This window comes from Apium graveolens, chromosome 3 (genome assembly GCF_009905375.1).
Source record: "Apium graveolens cultivar Ventura chromosome 3, ASM990537v1, whole genome shotgun sequence".
Classification (NCBI taxonomy): Eukaryota; Viridiplantae; Streptophyta; class Magnoliopsida; order Apiales; family Apiaceae; genus Apium; species Apium graveolens.
In genome coordinates, this window is record NC_133649.1 from 268,798,492 (window position 1) to 268,818,516 (window position 20,025).

Below are 20,025 nucleotides of genomic sequence, written 5' to 3' on the forward strand. Positions count from 1 at the left end.
TCTTTATTTCTCTCTATTTAACTTTATCTCTCTTTCTTTTTCTTTCTTTCTATCTTTCTCTCTATTCTTCATTATCGCAATCAGTAAAAGTGATTCTATTGAGAAATTGGTCAAAGGATGTGGATGGAACAATGGTGCAGAGTGAAGCTTCCGTGATAACTATGTGGCATAAGGAATTTCACTGTTATTTGAAATTTTGAAAAAAGTTATGTATGCAAGATTGGAGAGTTGGCCAGAAGTTCCCTAGTGCTCTCTTCTGCTGATTTTGAGGACGGAATCCTTATAAGGGGGTAGATTGTAATGTCCCGTATTTTTAGAATTATTATAATTAATATTTGAATATATATGGGCTTTTATGATTTAGAAGGAATAAAATGGTGGATATTTTATTCCTGTATGACGAGTTGGTGTTATTAAATGGTAAGGTGCTAATTGTTAAGTGTTATATCGATCCTTGTTAATTTTTGAAAATATTTACTTAAATGTATTATTTTTAAAAGTTATTTGAAAGCCGATCTTATTGGTATCGATAAATTGAAATTGTTTTGTAATATCTGAGAAATATCGTGCAATTATTTTTATCAATAAATAATTATTATGTGATTATTATGGGAATTTTGGTGAATTATCTAATGATTGATATTTATATTTGGGTGTGTATATGTGATAAAGTGTAAGTATTTTAATTTTTAATATGTCCAGAATAAAGTATAGATAATTATGGTATTTTTCTAGTAATTTTTGGATTGTTATATGATTTTATAAGGATTTATAGATTTAATAATTATTTTCTCAGTAATTATACAACTATTTTATAAAGTCGGGAATCGTCCAACTTCAACCGTTTTTATGATTTTACAACCCGGAACTATTCAGAATACTCTTTCCTAACTTAATTTGATTATTCTGAGCATTTTCCGTGTTTTGACTTTTTCCGATTCGGAGTACGGTTTGACCCGTACGAGTCCCGATATAAAATTTTCGATACGATAATCATTTCCGTAGATCAATACAACCCGTATTCTCGAGAGACGAGATATTTTTACATTATTTTCTCATAGAGTGTTTTATAAGAAGCTTGGTTTTGATAATTATCCAAATCTAGTACTAAATTGTATCATTTTTATAGTTACTTAGCGGCTAAGTAATCTATTTTCGGATCCGATATATAAGTGTAATTACAGAATTATTAAATAAATAAAACATGTTATGGTTTTGTCAGCAGAGTGTTGAATTTATTATTAACTGGGTGTGACTCTGTGGATTCGAGGATTAATTGTATTATTAAATATTGAATCGTATTAGTTTGTTTTCACTTTTAAAAGTGATTTTATTGAAAATTTATTTTCATAAATATTGAAATTGTCTCTAAAATTATTTTAATGTGTTATGGATCAAAAACTAAGGTATACTAATTGCTGTGTTTATTACTAGGGAACGTGAGCTTCGAGGACTCGATTTGACTGCTCTTGTGTTTCGTGACTCGATCTGCCTAACAAGATACCTACGTACCTTGCTGTATAGTCAAGGATCAAGTCAAAAAACGTAGTTCTCATTGATGGGGTGAGTCCCTTTATATAGATGTGGGGAATCCTTGAATTGGACTTGGGTTAGGAGACTTGGTGGTCAAGTCTCAGAATTAGAATGTACTTTGGAGTCCTAAGAAGTAGGAAGCTGATTCCTTATCACACCAGGTTCCTTGGAGGCCAATCTACAAGGATTTATTTCTCCACTAGGACTTATCTTACCAGTTGACTTATCCCTTATTAATTAACTACGAAATTAATTAATATTCAGGGTTTTGGGCCTTCTCAAATGGGCCTAGCTGTTGGCCCAATTCTGATATGACTAATGCAACATTAATTACATACTCATGCCTTATTTTCTTCCCTATCATAATGGATTTATAATTTCAATAACGATTTATGGGGATTTTTAAAATTCAGAAAACAATATTTCATTAATTATTTATTCCTAAACGATGTTTAGATTGTATTAAAGTGTAAACTCAGTACTAAATTCTAGAATATTTCAAATATCATGAAATTTATATTTTCTTAAGTTTTGAATATTTAGAGAATTTTAAAATTATTTCTGAAATTTTTCGGGTTTTATTTACCCGCACGTTTGTTCGTTAAATCGTAAAATGCGGGTATGATACGCAATTCAAAAATATTTTAAAAATTATGAAAAATTTTATTTACAAGTTTTTAATTATTCCGAGAATTTTAGAATTTGTTCGGTAATTTTTCGGGTTAATTTCATTCACAACTTGGTACGTTAAAATGAGAAATACGGGACGGAACAAGGCTTCCATAAGAGAGTAATACACGTATAGAATTTTTGTTAATTCATTTCTACCTGACAGATGCTCAATATATTATGCGTACATGTTGCTCTATTAAAAATATAAAAAAAAAAGAAAGCACAACAGAGAAGTGTATAGCTGTGTCTATCTCCCCTCCCTCCCCCTTATTCCTTTTTCCTCCACCGCCCACCCTTTCTCTGACCCTCTCTCTTTACTCTCTCTATTCTGTCTTTTTTTGCGTAAGTTTATTTACTTTTAATTTTAAAAATTCATATCTCTCAAACCGTTCGTCCAAATTTCATTTGTTATATATATAAACGATCAGCGCTTCGGTACTGATAGGGATAAATAAATCCTGATTGTATAATTAAATATTGCAAGGTATGGGTTGCTGGGCCCAATAAGAAGATGTATGACATTCAGACCAGAAAGATTAACATGCTGATCAGGCCTGATGGACCAGATCAGGCCTGATGAAACAAAGAAGGCCCAAAAACCCTGATTATTAATTAATTTCGTAATTAATTAATAAGGAAAAAATCAGCTATTGAGAAGAGTCCCGATAAGGATATAAATCCTTACAGATTAGCCTCAAGGGGACCTAAAAGGATAAGGAATCAGTTTCCTACTATCTAGGACTCCAAAGTCCATTCTAATTATGAGACTTGCCCACCAAGTATCCTATACCAAGTCCAATTCAAGGACTCCCAACATCTATATAAGGGGCCTCACCCTACACATCAGAACTACGTTTTTTGACTTGATCCTTGGCAATCAGCAAGGTACGTAGGCATCTTGTTAAGGCAGATTGAGTCACGAAACACAAGAGTAGTCAAATCGAGCCTTGAAGCTCACGTTCCTTTTTATTAGATATAGCAATTATATATATTAGTTTTAATCCATAACATTTGGCGCCGTCTGTGGGAAAGCACAACAACCATGGCGAGAACACGGAGAACAATTAGAGCTCTGGAGGAAGGAACACCATCAGGGACAACTCAGGTGATTTCATCAACCGTGGAGATTCCTCCCCATTCAACTTATGCATCTACTCAAGGGGAAGCCCAGATAGGGGTAACTCAACCTCACCCACAAGGGACAACTCCCCCGACTATTCAAGGTACAAATCCTCAAGTTCAACAAGTACATGTACCTGTGAATTCTCGACCCGTCGGGTATGAATATTCAACTATTATTACTACTAACCCCCCTTATGGGATGCCCATTCACCCTGAGGTTGGAGGAAGTGGATATGCTGGGCGATGTGAAGCACGAGGGCAGTCGCCCCCCTATATACGAGGTTTGGCTCCTATCCCCGAGGATCGGGAATTTTCTGGTCCTTACACTGAGAGAGACTCCGAATCTTCGGATGATGAAGTGGCCCCGAGAAGGAGGCGTCCTGGAAAAGAGCCAATGGCTGATGGAAGGCAACGCCCTCAAAGCACCCCAGGGGCGAATCCCCAAGAAGTGCAGGAAAGGATCAGGGCTCATGAGGCTGAGATCCAAAGGCTGAGGCGTAATTTGGAGGCTCACCAGGCCACCAGACCCCAGATACCTCCTAGGGGGAGAAATCCTCCTCCTGTCATAGACCTGGATGGTCCGGTACGAAGAAGGGCTGTCGTCCCAAGAACTGATCCAAGCAATCTCCTTCCCCTTGGAGATCCTGATGATCCAACTCCACCCTTCACAGAAGAGATAATGAATGCCCATATCTCAAGGAAATTCAAGATGTCCACTATCAAAGCCTATGATGGCACGGAAGACCCCGCTAATCATGTTAGGACATTCTCTAATGCACTGCTGCTGTAACCCGTGAATGATGCTATAAAGTGTCGGGCCTTCCCTCAAACCCTATCGGGTATGGCTCAAAGATGGTACAGTCGCTTGCCCCCAAACTCTATTGGATCGTTCAGAGAATTAAGTCAGGCTTTTATTAAGCAATTCATCAGGGGAAGAGTCCATGAGAAAAGTTCAGCATCTCTTATGAGTCTTGTGCAGGGAGCTAAGGAATCCTTGAGAGATTACCTGAATCGTTTCACAAAGGAGGCTTTAAAAGTCTCGGACCTTGATGATAAGGTAGCCATGATAGCACTGCAACAAGGAACTAGGGACGAGTTTTTCAAGATGTCCTTGGCCAAACGTCCCCCTGAAAGCATGTTGCAGCTCCAAGAGAGGGCAGGGAAGTATATCAAGGTTGAAGAAAGTATGAGGAAGACCGTAGTAAGTAATGAGCCCACTGGAGGCAAGACGCGGAAAACTGATTTAGAATATATTGCAAAGGACAAATATCCTAGAACCGAACAAAACCCTGATTCAACCCCCAAGAAGGGAGGACCTGGGCAAAAGTTCACTGAATACGCTAAGCTGAATGCTCCTAGAAGTCAGATTTTGATGGAGATTGAGAAAGATAGAGATATTCGCTGGCCTAAGCCCTTGAAGGCTGATCCCGCCAAGCTAGATAAGAGCAAGTATTGCAGGTTTCACAAGGATGTTGGCCATGACACCGATGAGTGTAGGCAGTTGAAAGACGAAATTGAGTTTTTGATTCGAAAAGAAAGATTGAATAAGTATACTGGAGATGGAGGGGACAGAAATAATAATGGAAGGAAGAACTTTGAAGATCGTAGGAGGGACCAAGACGATTAGGGGCGGAATCCCCAACCTAGAGGGCCGGTTATAAATGCAATTTTTGGAGGACCGCGACGCCCTCGAGGACCTGTGATAAACACGATCTTTGGAGGTCCAACTGCTGCTGGATTGTCCAAAAATTCCAGAAAGGCATATACTAGGGAGGTTATGCATATTGTTGGAGAAGCCCCGAAGAGGGCCAGGACAGAAGTAATATTAGCTTTTGATGATTCCGACCTAGAGGGTGTGAAGTTCCCTCATGACGACCCGCTGGTCATAACACCGATAATAGGAAATAGCCCGGTTAAGAGGGTCCTTGTGGATAATGGTGCTTCTGTGGATATCTTGCTCCACGACACCTTTCTAAGGATGGGGTATAACGACTCCCAGTTGACACCAACCGACATGCCGATATATGGATTTGCTGGAGTAGAATGTCCTGTGGAAGGGATAATCAAATTGCCAACCACCATAGGTACGGAACCAAGGCAAGCAACGCAGATGCTAGATTTCGTGGTGGTAAAGGCTAGTTCAACTTATAATGCTATCATGGGGAGAACAGGGATACATGCCTTCAAGGCAGTCTCCTCTTCCTACCATTCAGTCATGAAGTTTCCCACCCGAAACGGGATTGGAGAAGAGAGAGGAGATCAAAAAATGGCTAGAAGCTGTTATGTGGCCTCTTTGAGAGCAGATGGAGTCGGGGGGCAGGTTCTTCCTATTGAAGATATGGATGTCCGAGAAAATGACGAGAATAGAGGAAGGCCAGCAGAAGACTTGGTTTCTGTTCCTTTAGACCCCGAAAATCCTGAGAGGATGACTTTCATTGGAGCCACATTAGAGGAGCCCCTTAGAGGGCAGTTGGTGAAATTTTTGCAAGAAAATAGTGATGTGTTTTCATGGTCAGCAGCTGATATGCCAGGCATAGACCCGGAATTGATTACTCACAGGTTAAACGTGGATCCAAGCCGGAAGACAGTAAAACAAAAGAAAAGAAATTTTGCCCCAGAAAGACAAGAGGCTATAAAACAGGAAGTAGAAAAACTCTTAGAGGCTGGGGCTGGTTTCATTGAGGAGATTCAATTTTCGGAGTGGTTAGCAAAACCCTGTAATGGTGAAGAAGGCTAATGGAAAGTGGATGATGTGTATAGACTTCACTGATCTGAATGATGCATGCCCCAAAAACTATTTTCCGCTGCCAAGAATTGATACTTTGATTGATGCCACTGCTGGACATGAGATGCTGAGTTTCATGGATGGATTTAGCGGATACAACCAGATCAAAATGCATAAGGATGACATTCCAAAGGTATCATTTATCACTGACTTTGGTGTTTATTGTTATCTTGTTATGGCGTTTGGTCTCAAGAATGCAGGAGCCACCTATCAAAGGTTGGTGAATAAAATTTTTAAGGATCTTATTGGTAAGACTATGGAAGTCTATGTTGATGACATGTTAGTCAAGAGTCTAGTAAAGACTGATCATATAACCCATTTGAGGGAAGCTTTTAAGGTCCTGAGGTACCACAAGATGATGTTAAATCCTACGAAGTGTGCTTTCGGAGTAGGATCTGAAAAATTCTTGGGATTGATGGTCTCAAAGAGGGGAATTGAGGCTAACCCTGATAAAATAAAGGCGATCCTGGACATGGAACCACCAAAAACTATTAAGGATGTTCAGAAGCTCACAGGAAGGGTTGCTGCGCTAGGACGATTCATCTCCAAGTCGGGAGACAAGTGTTTGTCATTCTTCAAGTCACTAAGAGCATCAAAGACTTTGTATGGAGTGAGGAAAACCAGAAGGCATTTGAAGAGTTAAAGAAGTATATGGCCCAGGCCCCGTTGTTGGCCAAGCCAGTTCTGAGTGAAGTTTTATTCTTGTACTTGGCTGTTTCAGAGAGCGCCTTGAGCGCGGTGTTGGTTAAGGAGGAGCTAAAAGTCTAGAAACCCGTGTATTATGTCAGCAAAATTCTGCATGGTGCTGAATTAAATTATTCAACTATTGAGAAATTTGCTCTAGCCTTGGTAATGGCTTCGAGAAAACTGCGTCCTTACTTTCAGGCTCATCAGATTGAGGTGCTAACGAATCAGCCACTGAGAAATATCATTCACAGTCCCAAGGCAAGTGGGAGATTGATTAAGTGGGCAATAAAGTTGGGAGAGTTCGATCTCAAGTATAAGCCACGTATGGCCATAAAAGCCCAGACACTAGCTGACTTCGTGGTGGAATGTACCATACCCAACCAAGAAGTCGGGGGGCAGGAAGATACCATACCTCAAGACAAGGGAGTCGATAATGGGGACAGAGAGAAGGATGATAAGGAGAAAGAATATTGGGTTCTCTATTTTGATGGAGCATCAAAAACAAATTCCAGTGGAGCAGGGTTGGTTTTGCAAAGCCCTGATGGGTTCTTAATTGAGTATGCTATGAAGCTAGACTTCCCAACCATAAACAATGAGGCAGAGTATGAAGCCCTGATAGCTGGCCTTGGTCTAGCTGGGACACTTAGAGTCAAAAACTTAAAGGTCCGTGGAGACTCGAAGCTGATCATATCCCAGGTAAAGGGAGAATTTGAGGCAAGGGATGATACGATGGCTAAGTATGTCCGCCTAGTAAGGGCTGTGATGACCCAGTTTAATGAATGCCATGTTGAACACATTCCAAGGGAAGAAAATGCTACGGCAGATGCGCTATCAAAGTTTGCTTCATCTGAGATTGAAGATAGTTCAGGAAGTGTGTACTTCCGTGTTTTGAAGACACGAAGCATAGATGTTAAGCTTGTGGCTCCCATAGGCCTGGGGACGTCATGGATTGATCCTATCAAGGCTCACATTCAAACCGGTTGGTTACCAAGTGATGCAACTGAGGCACGGAAGTTAACTGTTCGAGCACTAAGGCACTCTTTGATAGATGGGATTCTTTACAAAAGATCTTTCATGGTTCCCTACTTGAGGTGTCTCAGGCCCGATGAGGCACGCTTCGCTCTTGAAGAAGTGCATGAAGGTATTTGTGGACAACACTTGGGGGGCAGGGCCTTGGCTCATAAGATAACTCGTTTAGGCTTTTATTGGCCAGAAATGATGGCTGATGCCAAAGAATACGTGAAGAAATAGTGACCGCTGTCAGAAGCATGCACCTGTTGTTAGACAACCCCCCGAGATGCTGACCTCTATCAACTTACCCATTCCTTTTGCTATGTGGGGAATGGATATTTTGGGGCCTTTTCCCATGGCCACAGCACAAAGGAAGTTTCTGATTGTAGCCATTGATTATTTCACCAAGTGGATCGAAGCCAAACCCTTGGCCAAGATCACAACTAAGCAAGTTGCACAATTCCTGCGGGAAAACATTATGTGCCGATATGGAATTCCCCGTATCCTCGTCACTGACAATGGAGCACAATTCAACAATGAGGAATTCAAGAAATATTGTGAAGAAAATGAAATTGAGTTATGGTTCACCTCTGTGGCTCACCCGCAAGCCAATGGGCAAGCAGAGGTAGCAAATCGGATAATCCTAGATGGACTAAAGAAGAGGATCGAGAAGTCAAGAAATAATTGGGTGGATGAAATACTTCCAATATTATGGGCCTACAGGACTACCTGTAGAGTCACGACAGGAGCAACTCCCTTCATGTTGGTATATGGGGCAGAAGCAGTAGTTTCAGTAGAGATATCACATTCCTCTCCTAGGATTCAGGCTTTCAATGCAGAAGAAAATGAAGAAGGGCAGAGGTTAGCCCTGGATTTAATCGATGAAGTGCGAGATAAGACACATGCAAAGATAGTAGAATATCAGAAAAATGCTTCATTCTACTATAACCTAAGGGTTACAGAAAGGTTTTTCAAACAAGGCGATCTAGTCTTGAGGAAGATAGAAGCATCTGGTGTAGGACAAAAAGGGAAACTTGCCCCGAATTGGGAAGGGCCGTATAGAGTCAGGAGTGTTCAGGGTAGAGGAACCTACAAGCTAGAGACTATGAATGGTTTTGAAGTCCCGAGAACTTGGCATGCGCAAAACCTGAAGGTTTACTATGTGTAGGATAGTTGAAGTACGATTCTCACTTGTCAGTATGACAAGTAGGTTTAAAAGCACCTTGAAGCTTTGCTTGTGTAGGATTTTATATTCCAGTAGAATTTACATTATCGAATTATTATTGTTAAGGGTCGAACCCATACCAATGTAAGGTTTTGAAAAACCAGACTTCATGTTAAAGAGTTTGAAATTATTTCAACCTTTGGATGTTTAAGTTATGATAATACCTTGTGTGGGTATAACAAAAATTCATGCCTAAACGCGTATTAAGTATTGGAAAGAAAGGCGAGTAAGAAAAGCAACATATGAAATATAACCCCGAAGGGTAACAAGTTCTGATATGAATAAAGTTCAAAAAGAAGATATACATAAAAAAACTTAGGCCTTGGAAGGCTGGGATTCCTCGGAACCACTATCCGAAGTCTCCTCGGATGTCTCAGTCGTCCCTTCGGACGTCTCGGTCGTCCCCTCCGAAGTCCCTGTAGAGGTTCCCTCTGCGGGAGATGTTGGTTGCTGAGGCGCTGCTCTTGGAAGCTCTTCCACCCTGACCTTCTTAGTGGCAGGCTCAAACTCCTCTTCGGAAGAATCTTCCTCCTCTCCGTCCTTGATCATATCAGCAAGCTTCTCAGTAACACCCCCAAGCTCTGGAACTCGCACAGGGCAAGGAAAGGAGGACTGCTCGAGGACTTCTGGAAATTCATCTTGTATGGCCTCCACAGCAGTATCCCAGCCTTCTTTATGGCTAACTGGGTGTAGGAGGGCATCATGCTCCACCATCAAGTCCTTGAACTCCTAGGGTGTCCATCCAGCCTTCAAAGGCTTTATCCTTCTGCGCCTTCAAGATAACATTTTCAGCCCGGGCCGTTTCCAGGTCAGAAGTGGAAGAGGCCAGTTGAGCTTCAAGGGCCTCTATTCTCTGGTTGGCCTCCTCCAACTTCTTGTTAGCATCCTCCAGGCCAACCTTCCAAGCCTTAGCTTGGTGAATCGCCCCTTGGAAATGGACATTAGCCTACAAAAGAAGCAGCAAAAGTATGAGAAAGGAAACGTGAAAAGGCAAGTATAAAGGGCAATAGGAAAAGGACGTACCGTCGCTAAAGCCTGGGCTCCGAAAAGCTCATTCCCCTCTAAGTCCTGTTGAAGGACAAAATCTTGATAGTCCACCGGGGAGATGGAATGCTTAGACAATTCCTTGGACAGCGCCGTGCTGCCCACGATTGAATCCTTGCCCCGGATCCCCCAAGCAGGTTGAAAATAAGCCCCTGGCCTCTACTTGGTGCGCAAAACTTGGCCGGGGCCTTCCTCGCCTGGTTCCATTGCTTGACGGAGGAACTCAGGGAAGCGGTCACCAAAGGCGTGGGTCTTTAAAGACCTTTCCGGCCCTCTTCATCCTAGTTGTCTCCAGGTCTTTAGGCTTGGTAGCCTCCTCAATCTTCTCGGCCACTGCAACAAGCGAAGTAAGTTGAAAAATCAGCGGAATAGAAAATGACGGAAATAAAAAGGAGGTAAGGAAGGGAACTTACTTTTATTAGGGACGGGCGAGAGGCCGCGTTCTACCAGGACGGTCTCCCGGATAAGGTCCCAAGAATGGGAAGTCCCATTATCTTGCGTAAGGAGGTTGAAAGCTCTAGCCTCCTCCTCAGACAAAGTTATATCATTTGGGCTCCCATCGACGGCCAGCCCAAAAGACGGCCGAAATAGGGTGCCCCAATCTCCACCCTCCCAAACGATGAACAAAAAATCTTTTTTCCACCCCAAGTTGTTGTCAGGGATGGACTTCCCATTCACAATGTGGGGAATAGTGGGGCGCTGGTTTAGAGAAACCCAACCCGGACTTTTATCAGGGCTATTTTTGAACTGAAATTTTTTCCTGAAAACAGCAACAGAAGTAGGGACCTTGTGCTAGGCATATTGTGACAGGTAGCACAGAATAAGCCTCCAAGAATTGGGGGGGAGTTGGCAAGGGCTGATGCCCACATCAGCCAGTAACAAGAGAATGAATGGATGAAAAGGGAGTCTGATACCTGCCCTTAGAGTATCCCTATAGACGCATAGTGCAGTCTTTTTTCCACTGGCAGGCCCTGTCGGCCGGACCCGCAAGAACCAGCTTAAAAGGTTCCTTGATTTTGAAGCAGCTGCTCAACTTTTCCAGCTCCTTGGGATCCCGTAAATCACTAATATGATCGTGTGCGTCCAGATGCGCATCAGACGGGTACTCGTCCCCTCGAGTGTTGATCATGTCGATCAAGGAAGTGTACCTCGATCGAATAGGAAATTCATTGGACTTTCTAGCCACGTTCATCTTGGCCAAGCGAGTCATTTTTTTGTCAGCCATCTGAAAAAAAGGGCACGTAGACAGGCTATCTTAAAAGGGCACACAATGGAAAAATAGACACAAAAAGTAAAGGGAGGGATTTTACCTGAAGAAGCGCTCCTAAAAAAGGCTTTGAGCTCCGACTTGTTGTTATTGCTCTGAGAATCTTAGTAGGAGGAGAAAGAAGAAATCTTAGAAATGAGAAGGTGAGGAGTAGTAGCCTCTCCTCAGTCCTTTATATAAGAGGAAAAGGAAGTTGAAGGGACGAAAGCCCATTAAGGACAAAGGCCCATAGGAAAAAGCCCAGAAAAAGGAATATTCCAGAATATTCCTAGGAATTCTAGAGGATTCTAAACAGGGTATATTAAGCCCAGATCAATGTTAAGCCCAGTAAGATTTGGAAAAACCCAATAAAAGAGGCCCAGTAAGATTTGGAAAATCCCAATAAAAGAGGCCCAGTAAGATTTGGAAAAGCCCAATAAAAGAGTCCCAATAAGATTTGGAAAAGCCCAATAAAAGAGGCCCATTAAAATTTAATAAGGCCCAATAAAGAAGGCCATGCCCAAATCCAATTAGGATTTGGAGAATACAATACCCTAAATTAAAGCCAAATGAAGAAGGCTAGTGGAAGACCAGAATCCAGGTCAAAATCCAGGTCGTGAATCCTGCCCGAAATCATTCGAGCAGACACCCGAAAATAACGGGTAAAAAAGACCAGAATCCAGGTCGAAATTCAGGTCGTGAATCCTGCCCGAAATTATTCGAGCAGACACCCGAAAATAACGGGAAAAAAGACCGGAATCCAGGTCGAAATTCAGGTCGTGAATCCTGCCCGAAATTTTTCGAGCAGACACCCGAAAATTACTGGAATAGCAGGACTGAATTGAGGTCGAAACCTCGACCAGGAACAAGGTCAAAGGAATCAAGCATTTTTCAAAAATGGGGATTAAAAAACACAGAAAAAACCCTGGTTGAAGATCGACTAGGATCCTGGTCGAAAACCAGGTCGTGGATCCTAGTCGAAATCCTTCGACCAGGAAGCATAAGAATCAAAGAATTCTCGAACAGGATCCAGGTCGAAGTATCGACTAGAATTCTAGTCGAAATCCTAGTCGATAGACTCAAGTCCAGGAATAAAAAAGGGGGTATGTATTCGACCTAGATCCAGGTCGAAAGTTCGACTAGGATCCTGGTTGAATTCCAGGTCGTGGATCCTAGTCGAACTCCTTCGACCAGGATTGCAAGGCTGCCCCTTACTTCGACTAGGATCCTGGTCGAAATTTCGACTAGGATCCTGGTCGAAAAAGGGCTAGAAATCTGAAAAATCCCAGCAAGGGAATGAACAGACTTAACTTTTGTGAAACCTAATCAATGTTTCCCAAAAGTTGGGGGGCAAATGATAGGGAAAAATAAATCCTGATCGTCCAAATTTCATTTGTTATATATATAAACGATCAGCGCTTCGGTACTGATAGGGATAAATAAATCCTGATTGTATAATTAAATATTGCAAGGTATGGGCTGCTGGGCCCAATAAGAAGATGTATGACATTTAGACCAGAAAGATTAACATGCTGATCAGGCCTGATGGACCAGATCAGGCCTGATGAAACAAAGAAGGCCCAAAAACCCTGATTATTAATTAATTTCGTAATTAATTAATAAGGGAAAAATCAGCTATTGAGAAGAGTCCCGATAAGGATATAAATCCTTACAGATTAGCCTCAAGGGGACCTAAAAGGATAAGGAATCAGTTTCCTACTATCTAGGACTCCAAAGTCCATTCTAATTATGAGACTTGCCCACCAAGTCTCCTATACCAAGTCCAATTCAAGGACTCCCAACATCTATATAAGGGGCCTCACCCTACACATCAGAACTACGTTTTTTGACTTGATCCTTGGCAATCAGCAAGGTACGTAGACATCTTGTTAAGGCAGATTGAGTCACGAAACACAAGAGCAGTCAATCGAGCCTTGAAGCTCACGTTCCTTTTTACTAGATACAGCAATTATATATATTAGTTTTAATCCATAACAGGTACCTACGCATATATATATATATAAATATATATTACAAGGTTTTGATGAAATTCCGCTTTCGTATTTGAGTATATTATAGCATGTTAGTGTTTATATATTTATTTCATAATTTCTAGAAGTTTTCAGTAGAAGTCGCTTTTGGCCGTGTTTTTCATTTCTGGCGTGTTTATACGTGCAAATATAAATTATTGTGTGTTTTAAAGTTATATATTTTATTAGGGTATAGTTAGATTGTGTTGTTTGGGATTGATTTTGAGTGGTTCTGACCCGGGGAAAAGTCTGTTTTACAAAGACGTTATTTTGAATTTTTTTTGTAAAATATTTATTTTAATTTCAAATTATTATCTTTCGTTATTTTTAAAATTTTAATTTGATTCAATTATTTATAATTTGCTTTGATTAATTGTTTATTCATTTAATTAATTGATTAATTCATTCAATCAATTAATTTTATTCATAAATAGTTGAATGAAGCGTAATTATTTATAATTGAGTCAAATAATATTCTAAAATTATTTTTAGCTTTTAAAAATTATATTTGGGTATTTAAAAATTAACATTATTATTAATTGATTTATTCTTATTTTATTCATTATAAATAGACCGTTTGTCCTTTTAATATGAAATGAACGCGTCTAGACTCAGAAAAATATTATGTTTCTATTAAAAATAGTTTCGAGACACCAATACTTTTTGTTTCAAAAGGTCGCTTGATTTGAAAGTCACTTCTCAGTCGCGTATTTATCAAAAAGTCATATTTTGACTCGAATTCAGTTTTAAACATACCGAGTTAACTATTTTGACGAACCAAGTTTTATGTGATATGAATTATATGATACGTGGGTTATATGATTATGTGCTATGTGAATTACTTGCGTATGTGAGTCAAAATTCTTGTGTTTGACTGTTATAATTATGTGCGGGCTATCGTATGGGTAGATGATAGGGTGTTGATGCGTAGTTCGTCGAGTAATTATCGTTTAGACGATTAAAGTTGTATCTTTTAATTATAGATGCGGATCATTCGAGTTGATCGGGACCAGACATCGGAAATAATGGAATGGTATTAGAGAATTGGCTTCTAGCAATCGCAGGAGCAGCATTACTAAATTGTTGGAATAAAAGATGGTGATGCCATGAGATGTCAGAATGAGGGATAATGTTATTGCGAGTGTGCTTAACTGCTAAAAACCAAAGGCAAGTATCCATATCTTCAGTTATCGTTCAAGTGATGTTTATTTTGAATCCTATTATGCAAGTTTTCTACACTATTCTAATTCCAGAATAGTTCAATATTTTAGATATCCAACTGCTTATGATTATGCAAGTATTGCCTTTTCTATTCTTAATTCAGAATAGATAAATATTTTACATATTACTGAGTTAAATGTTTATCATACAAGTACTCTTCTGCTATTCTATATTCAGAATAGTTAAGTATTTTTACTTATCCAAATGCTGGATTTATAAATGTTTTAGACTTTGAGAAAGATGATTTTGTTGCGAGTAATCCTGCCCAAGTCAAATGAGGGAAATAAAATATATAAGGGTGTTGATTATTATGACCCCTTTCAATAAAATGTTTTAAGATTGGATGGTTGCGTAAGAGGACGTGGCGGCTGGTCCAGTGTGAGCTATGTATTATACAGGATATAATACCTTGCTAGGCCAATATGTGCATTGGGTACCCTTTATTTAGTTGGATATGCTTCGGCATACCGGTGTTGCTCTGCGGTTGATCACCGGTGGCAACACACCGTCGTTCGAGGATTCCAATCTAAATTGTTGTTTCTAAATTATTTTGAAAATCATACAATTAATGATTTTCTCAAGTGTTTCTGTTTTGGATAAAATATGAGATACAATTTTAATTTAGTTTCTGATTGATTTTAATACTTAGGTTATTTTTAGATATCAAAAGTGGTATTAATATAGATGATTGATGTTGACTTCAGTATGGGATGTTGTGAGCATCAAAGTTAGTATTGATATCTAATTTGATATGAAATTAAAATGAGTATTAAAATCAAGAGTTCGGTTTTGAATAGAGTTTATGATTCAGTTCAGAGTACTGTTCATGTTGTTGTTTACGATATTTCTGTAAACACTATTTTACGAGTTTTATTCTCATCGAGATTAAAAGTATTGCTGAAGCATTTCGCTCAAAAATATCAAACAAATTTTTAATACAGATGAGGAATCAATTTTGGGATTCCTTAACTAAATTTTCTGATTCAACAATTATGATTCTAATTGTTCAGCTCTATTCAGATGTCGGATTTTATATCAAAAGACCTTATATATAGTTATAACGAACTTGCTGAGCATTTCTTTTGCTCATACTTGCCTTTTTAAATTTAACCTCCAGTGAGGATTAGCTTGCACTGTTTAGCAGCGTAATTCGAGGAAACAAAGAAGAAGCTTTTGGAAGGTGGTTGGTCCATGGTTTGCAGACTAGTGTAAGTTCTATGGTGTAAAGTTGTTTATATTATATTATTATATTATATTATATTATAGTTGTGTATTGTATAGGTGGGTCTAGTATACTTCTTTTTGAAGTTATACTAGCGGGTTAGTTAAGTGATTTGGAAATATTGAAAAGAGTTTTGAAAGAAAGTGGAAAATTTATTTGTGGAAATTTGGATATCTTGTTTCCAGAGAACTGTAACCTTAAAAGACCTTGGATTAGTTTGGGGTCATAGATGCTTAATATCTTCTGTTGGCATTTATCTATTGATTTAATAGGTTATTTTGGATTGAGGTTTCATAGTGACGACCAAATCCTCTCACCCCGGATTTGGGGGCGTTATACATTGATATCCCTAAGATATAGTTGTTTGATAATCAATATTTTTATTCTGTATTGTATTCCTTGAGTCTGTAAAAGTGTTTTAAAGATTTGACTGGGGGATTTTTTTATGAACAGTCTCAAGCTAAGGAATAAAATCTAGAAGAAGATCAAGTCCTGATCATGCCTCAAAGAAAAGATGTAGAAGCTTGGAGTTGAATAATGTTGTTTAATGAAAAATGTTCTAAGTCAAGATATCGACAAGTCACATATCAAGGGATATTGAGAAGTCATTCGAGAACTTAAAAATGATTTATAGTGAAGTCCCAAGAGATATCAACAAGTCATTTCTACATGTAGAGATATCAGATATTGATAAGTCAAATGAAGATATAGAGAATTGGAGATATCGACAAGTCAATACCTCATGTAGAGATCTCAAAGATATCGACAATTCAAAATGTGTTTATAGAGATCTCAGAGATTTCGACAAGTCATCTCTATATGTAGAGATCTCAAAGGTATCGGTAAGTCAAAATCCTATCGAGAACTGGAGACCTCGATAAGTCATTTACATATATTGAGAACTTGAGATATCGATAAGTCATTATACTTATCGATATGTCACTTCTCTATAGAACAAAAAGAGATCTCGACATACATTCTCAAATTCTGAATACAGACAAGTTCAAGATTCAAGATTATCATTCAACAAACAATTTATTCACTGAATTGGAAAGTCTACAAAAGCAGCTTGAAGAATACAAGATCAAGGGCCAAGATTCACTGGACAAAGGATGGTCTCAGACCTGTAAAATTCTGCACAAATTTGCTAACACCAGAAAAGGAAATAAACAAGGTTACTTTAAAAATTGGTATATGTTAGTCCCTTACCAATGTAACAAGAATTACAGAAGGGGGTTGAATGGAATTCTTGAAACTTTTTCTTGAATAAAAATGTTCTAACTAAAAAATATATATATAAGTGTGAATTGATTAGCAGAATGCGGAATAGGTACTTGAAATGAATCAAAACACAAGTAATTAAAAACAAGAGTCTTTAAAAACTTTCTGGTGGATTTGAATGATTCCAGCAGAGATATATAATATATATATCGAGAGAACTCTGTGTGCAAAAAGCTCACAGCTGCTTACAAAAATGATAACAGCTAAGAACGAGAGAAATGCTAAGAATACAGCTCACAAATGTTTCTCTCTTGGTTGCTTAGTTTCTTAGTTTCTATTCTATTGCTGCTTCCTGGTTTATATATCAGCAATATTACAAAGTAATAAGACAGGATAATAAAACAAAAACTATCAAGTCTAATACAATACTACTTCATTACTCTATTCCAGCATCTTTGAATATCTTCATAATAGCATGGAAATGGCAATGCTTCTTTGTTATCAAAAACCCAGTTGAATAGGCTACCACATTCCATTTGCATACACTCGACGCATGTGCCTGTGTTGTCACTGTCAACAGATATTTGAATTCTTTATCCATCGGGTTTATGATCATCCGTCGAGTTATTGATCATCCGGGTTGTTGATCATCCGTCGAATTCATTGTTGTTTATCCGTCGGGTAGCAATCAGGCACTTGACTCCATTTCATTTATGCAGAATTACAAGACATCATCTATGTACAATTAATCAACCTATTCTGCAAATTTAGTTAAAGTCAACATGACTTAAGTACTATTACAGATTCTAAACAATGTGTATACAGAAATGTGCTACAGACTTATTGTTACATAAGCTACTCACTCGATGGATAATAAGTCTTCATCCATCGGGACCAAAATGAGTTATCCGTCGGGACTATAATCCTCATCCGTCGAGTGCTACAATTTTCACTAAGTAAAATCTACCAAGGTGTTTTGTTCATGAAATCATCAAGTACACAACATATACACAACAATCTCCCCCAATTTATGTCTACTGGAATTGTAGTCATAAATTAAGAGATACTTGATGATAACAAAACACCCTAAAAATATAACTTTAAAAGAAAGTAGATAATACTGAAAAGTGCTTCAATTAACAAAATGTACAAAGTTTAGCTCACAGTCATTTTCAAGGTGCTCCTCTAGCCTGAGCAGATTTATCTAGTTCCTTGAAGGTCTGGATCTCTTTCCAAGCTTTCTGTTGTTTCCTTCAATCTAATTTTGGAGCTGCCTGTGAAATTCCAATTCATCAGATTCTGAGAGATTTAGCTTTTCTTGCATTTCCAAGAGAGTCTCATTGCTAGAGATGCTCAATTGGTCTTCTAATATGAAAAATCTTCTCACACCTTTGTCATATAAACTCCATCAGCCATTAGGGCCTTAGATGCACTCTTCTCCCTGTGTAAGGGATGATAAGAGTCTTTGGGGTTGCAACTTTAGCTCTAACATTCCTTAGTTCTTCAATCTTCTTCAGTACCAATCTTCTTACAGTAACATTGAACCCAAAGTTCTTCTTGAAAGATGAATAAACCTTAATCAGTACAACTTGGCTTTCTTGATGGATCCTGTGAAGTGGCCACTGAATCTCATTTCCTCCCTTGTACTTGAACACTAACCTTTCAGGTAGGTTTCTGTATGCATCAATTCCTCGCACTTCATCTAGTTCATCTAGATAGAGATTTAGATCAGAAAACTCCTTGATGTCACACAAGTACATATAATCTCCTTTGTTGACTTTAGATTGAGCTTTGACTAGAAATTTGGATTTGAGAGGTGACAACTTCACTTTCTTGATTGCTCTTGACTTTGTTCTCTTTGGCTTATTAAGGATTGGCAGATTGAAGTCAGGAATTGGTATGTTCTCCCAATCTATTGGCTCATCCTTAGGCACAATAGGTTCACCATGAATATTCTTGTAAGGATCCAGTACCTTGATATCTTCAAATACCATAGAGGGTTTTGATGCTTGACTTGTAGTTGAAGTGGACTCCTTGGGAAACTGATTCTCCAATTCCTTATCAACAATGTCCAGTTTCCTTTTGGTTCTTTTAGCCAATTCCTTGATTCTTGGAGACTTCTTCTGTTGTTCAACTTGCTTCTTTCGATCTTGAGATTCAATAATTTCAGATGGCTGAGCAGGAATTTGTTGTGATGAATTTACAGCATGTAGCTTGGCCAAGATAGCAATTTGCTCTTTCTCTTGTTTAGCCTTTTTAGCATCTATAGCAGCTTGCTTCTTTTCCTGCTTCAATCTAGCCTTTTCTTCTCTCTTTCCTTGAGCAAATTGAGGATCTCCAGCCACCACACAAATTTCTTTCCCATTCCTGAAAATTTTAGCAATTCTTTTTTTGGAAGCTGAATCAGCTGGATCTTTGTAGAAAGCAATTGACCTTGACAGAAGCTTCTTTTCATCAGGCTTAGGTGTCTCATACACAGTATCCAAAGGGTTCTTCAATGATAATTTTGGATAATTTACCCTTGGTTTCAGAATTATTTCAGCCTTTGGAAATTTGATGCAGGATGACTGTCCCCTTTCCAGATAGTCCATGCTCATCCCATTCACAGAAATTTGCTTGACTTGAGAGTGATGGATGGCTGACTTTACTGGCTCCTTGACTAGTCCAAACTTCTTTTGTATATCCTCATCAATCTTCTCCCAGTTGATTGGCTTGAACTGCTTCATTTCAGCTGCTCTAATATTGGTTGTTGCTTCATTTATCAGATCTATACTGTTTGTAACTGGTGGCTTTGAGATAGTAATTGAAGGCACAATTACTTTACTGATATGAATTTGAAGCTTCTCCCCCTCACTTGGTCCTTTCTCCCCCTTTTTGTTATCATCAAGTTGAGCAGAGGAGGGGGTTTGAGCAGCCACCAGTTTTTGAAGTAAATCTGTCTGTTGGGCTTGATGAAGATAAATGGCTGTTAAAGATGCTTCCATGGTTGACATTCCTGTATCCAAT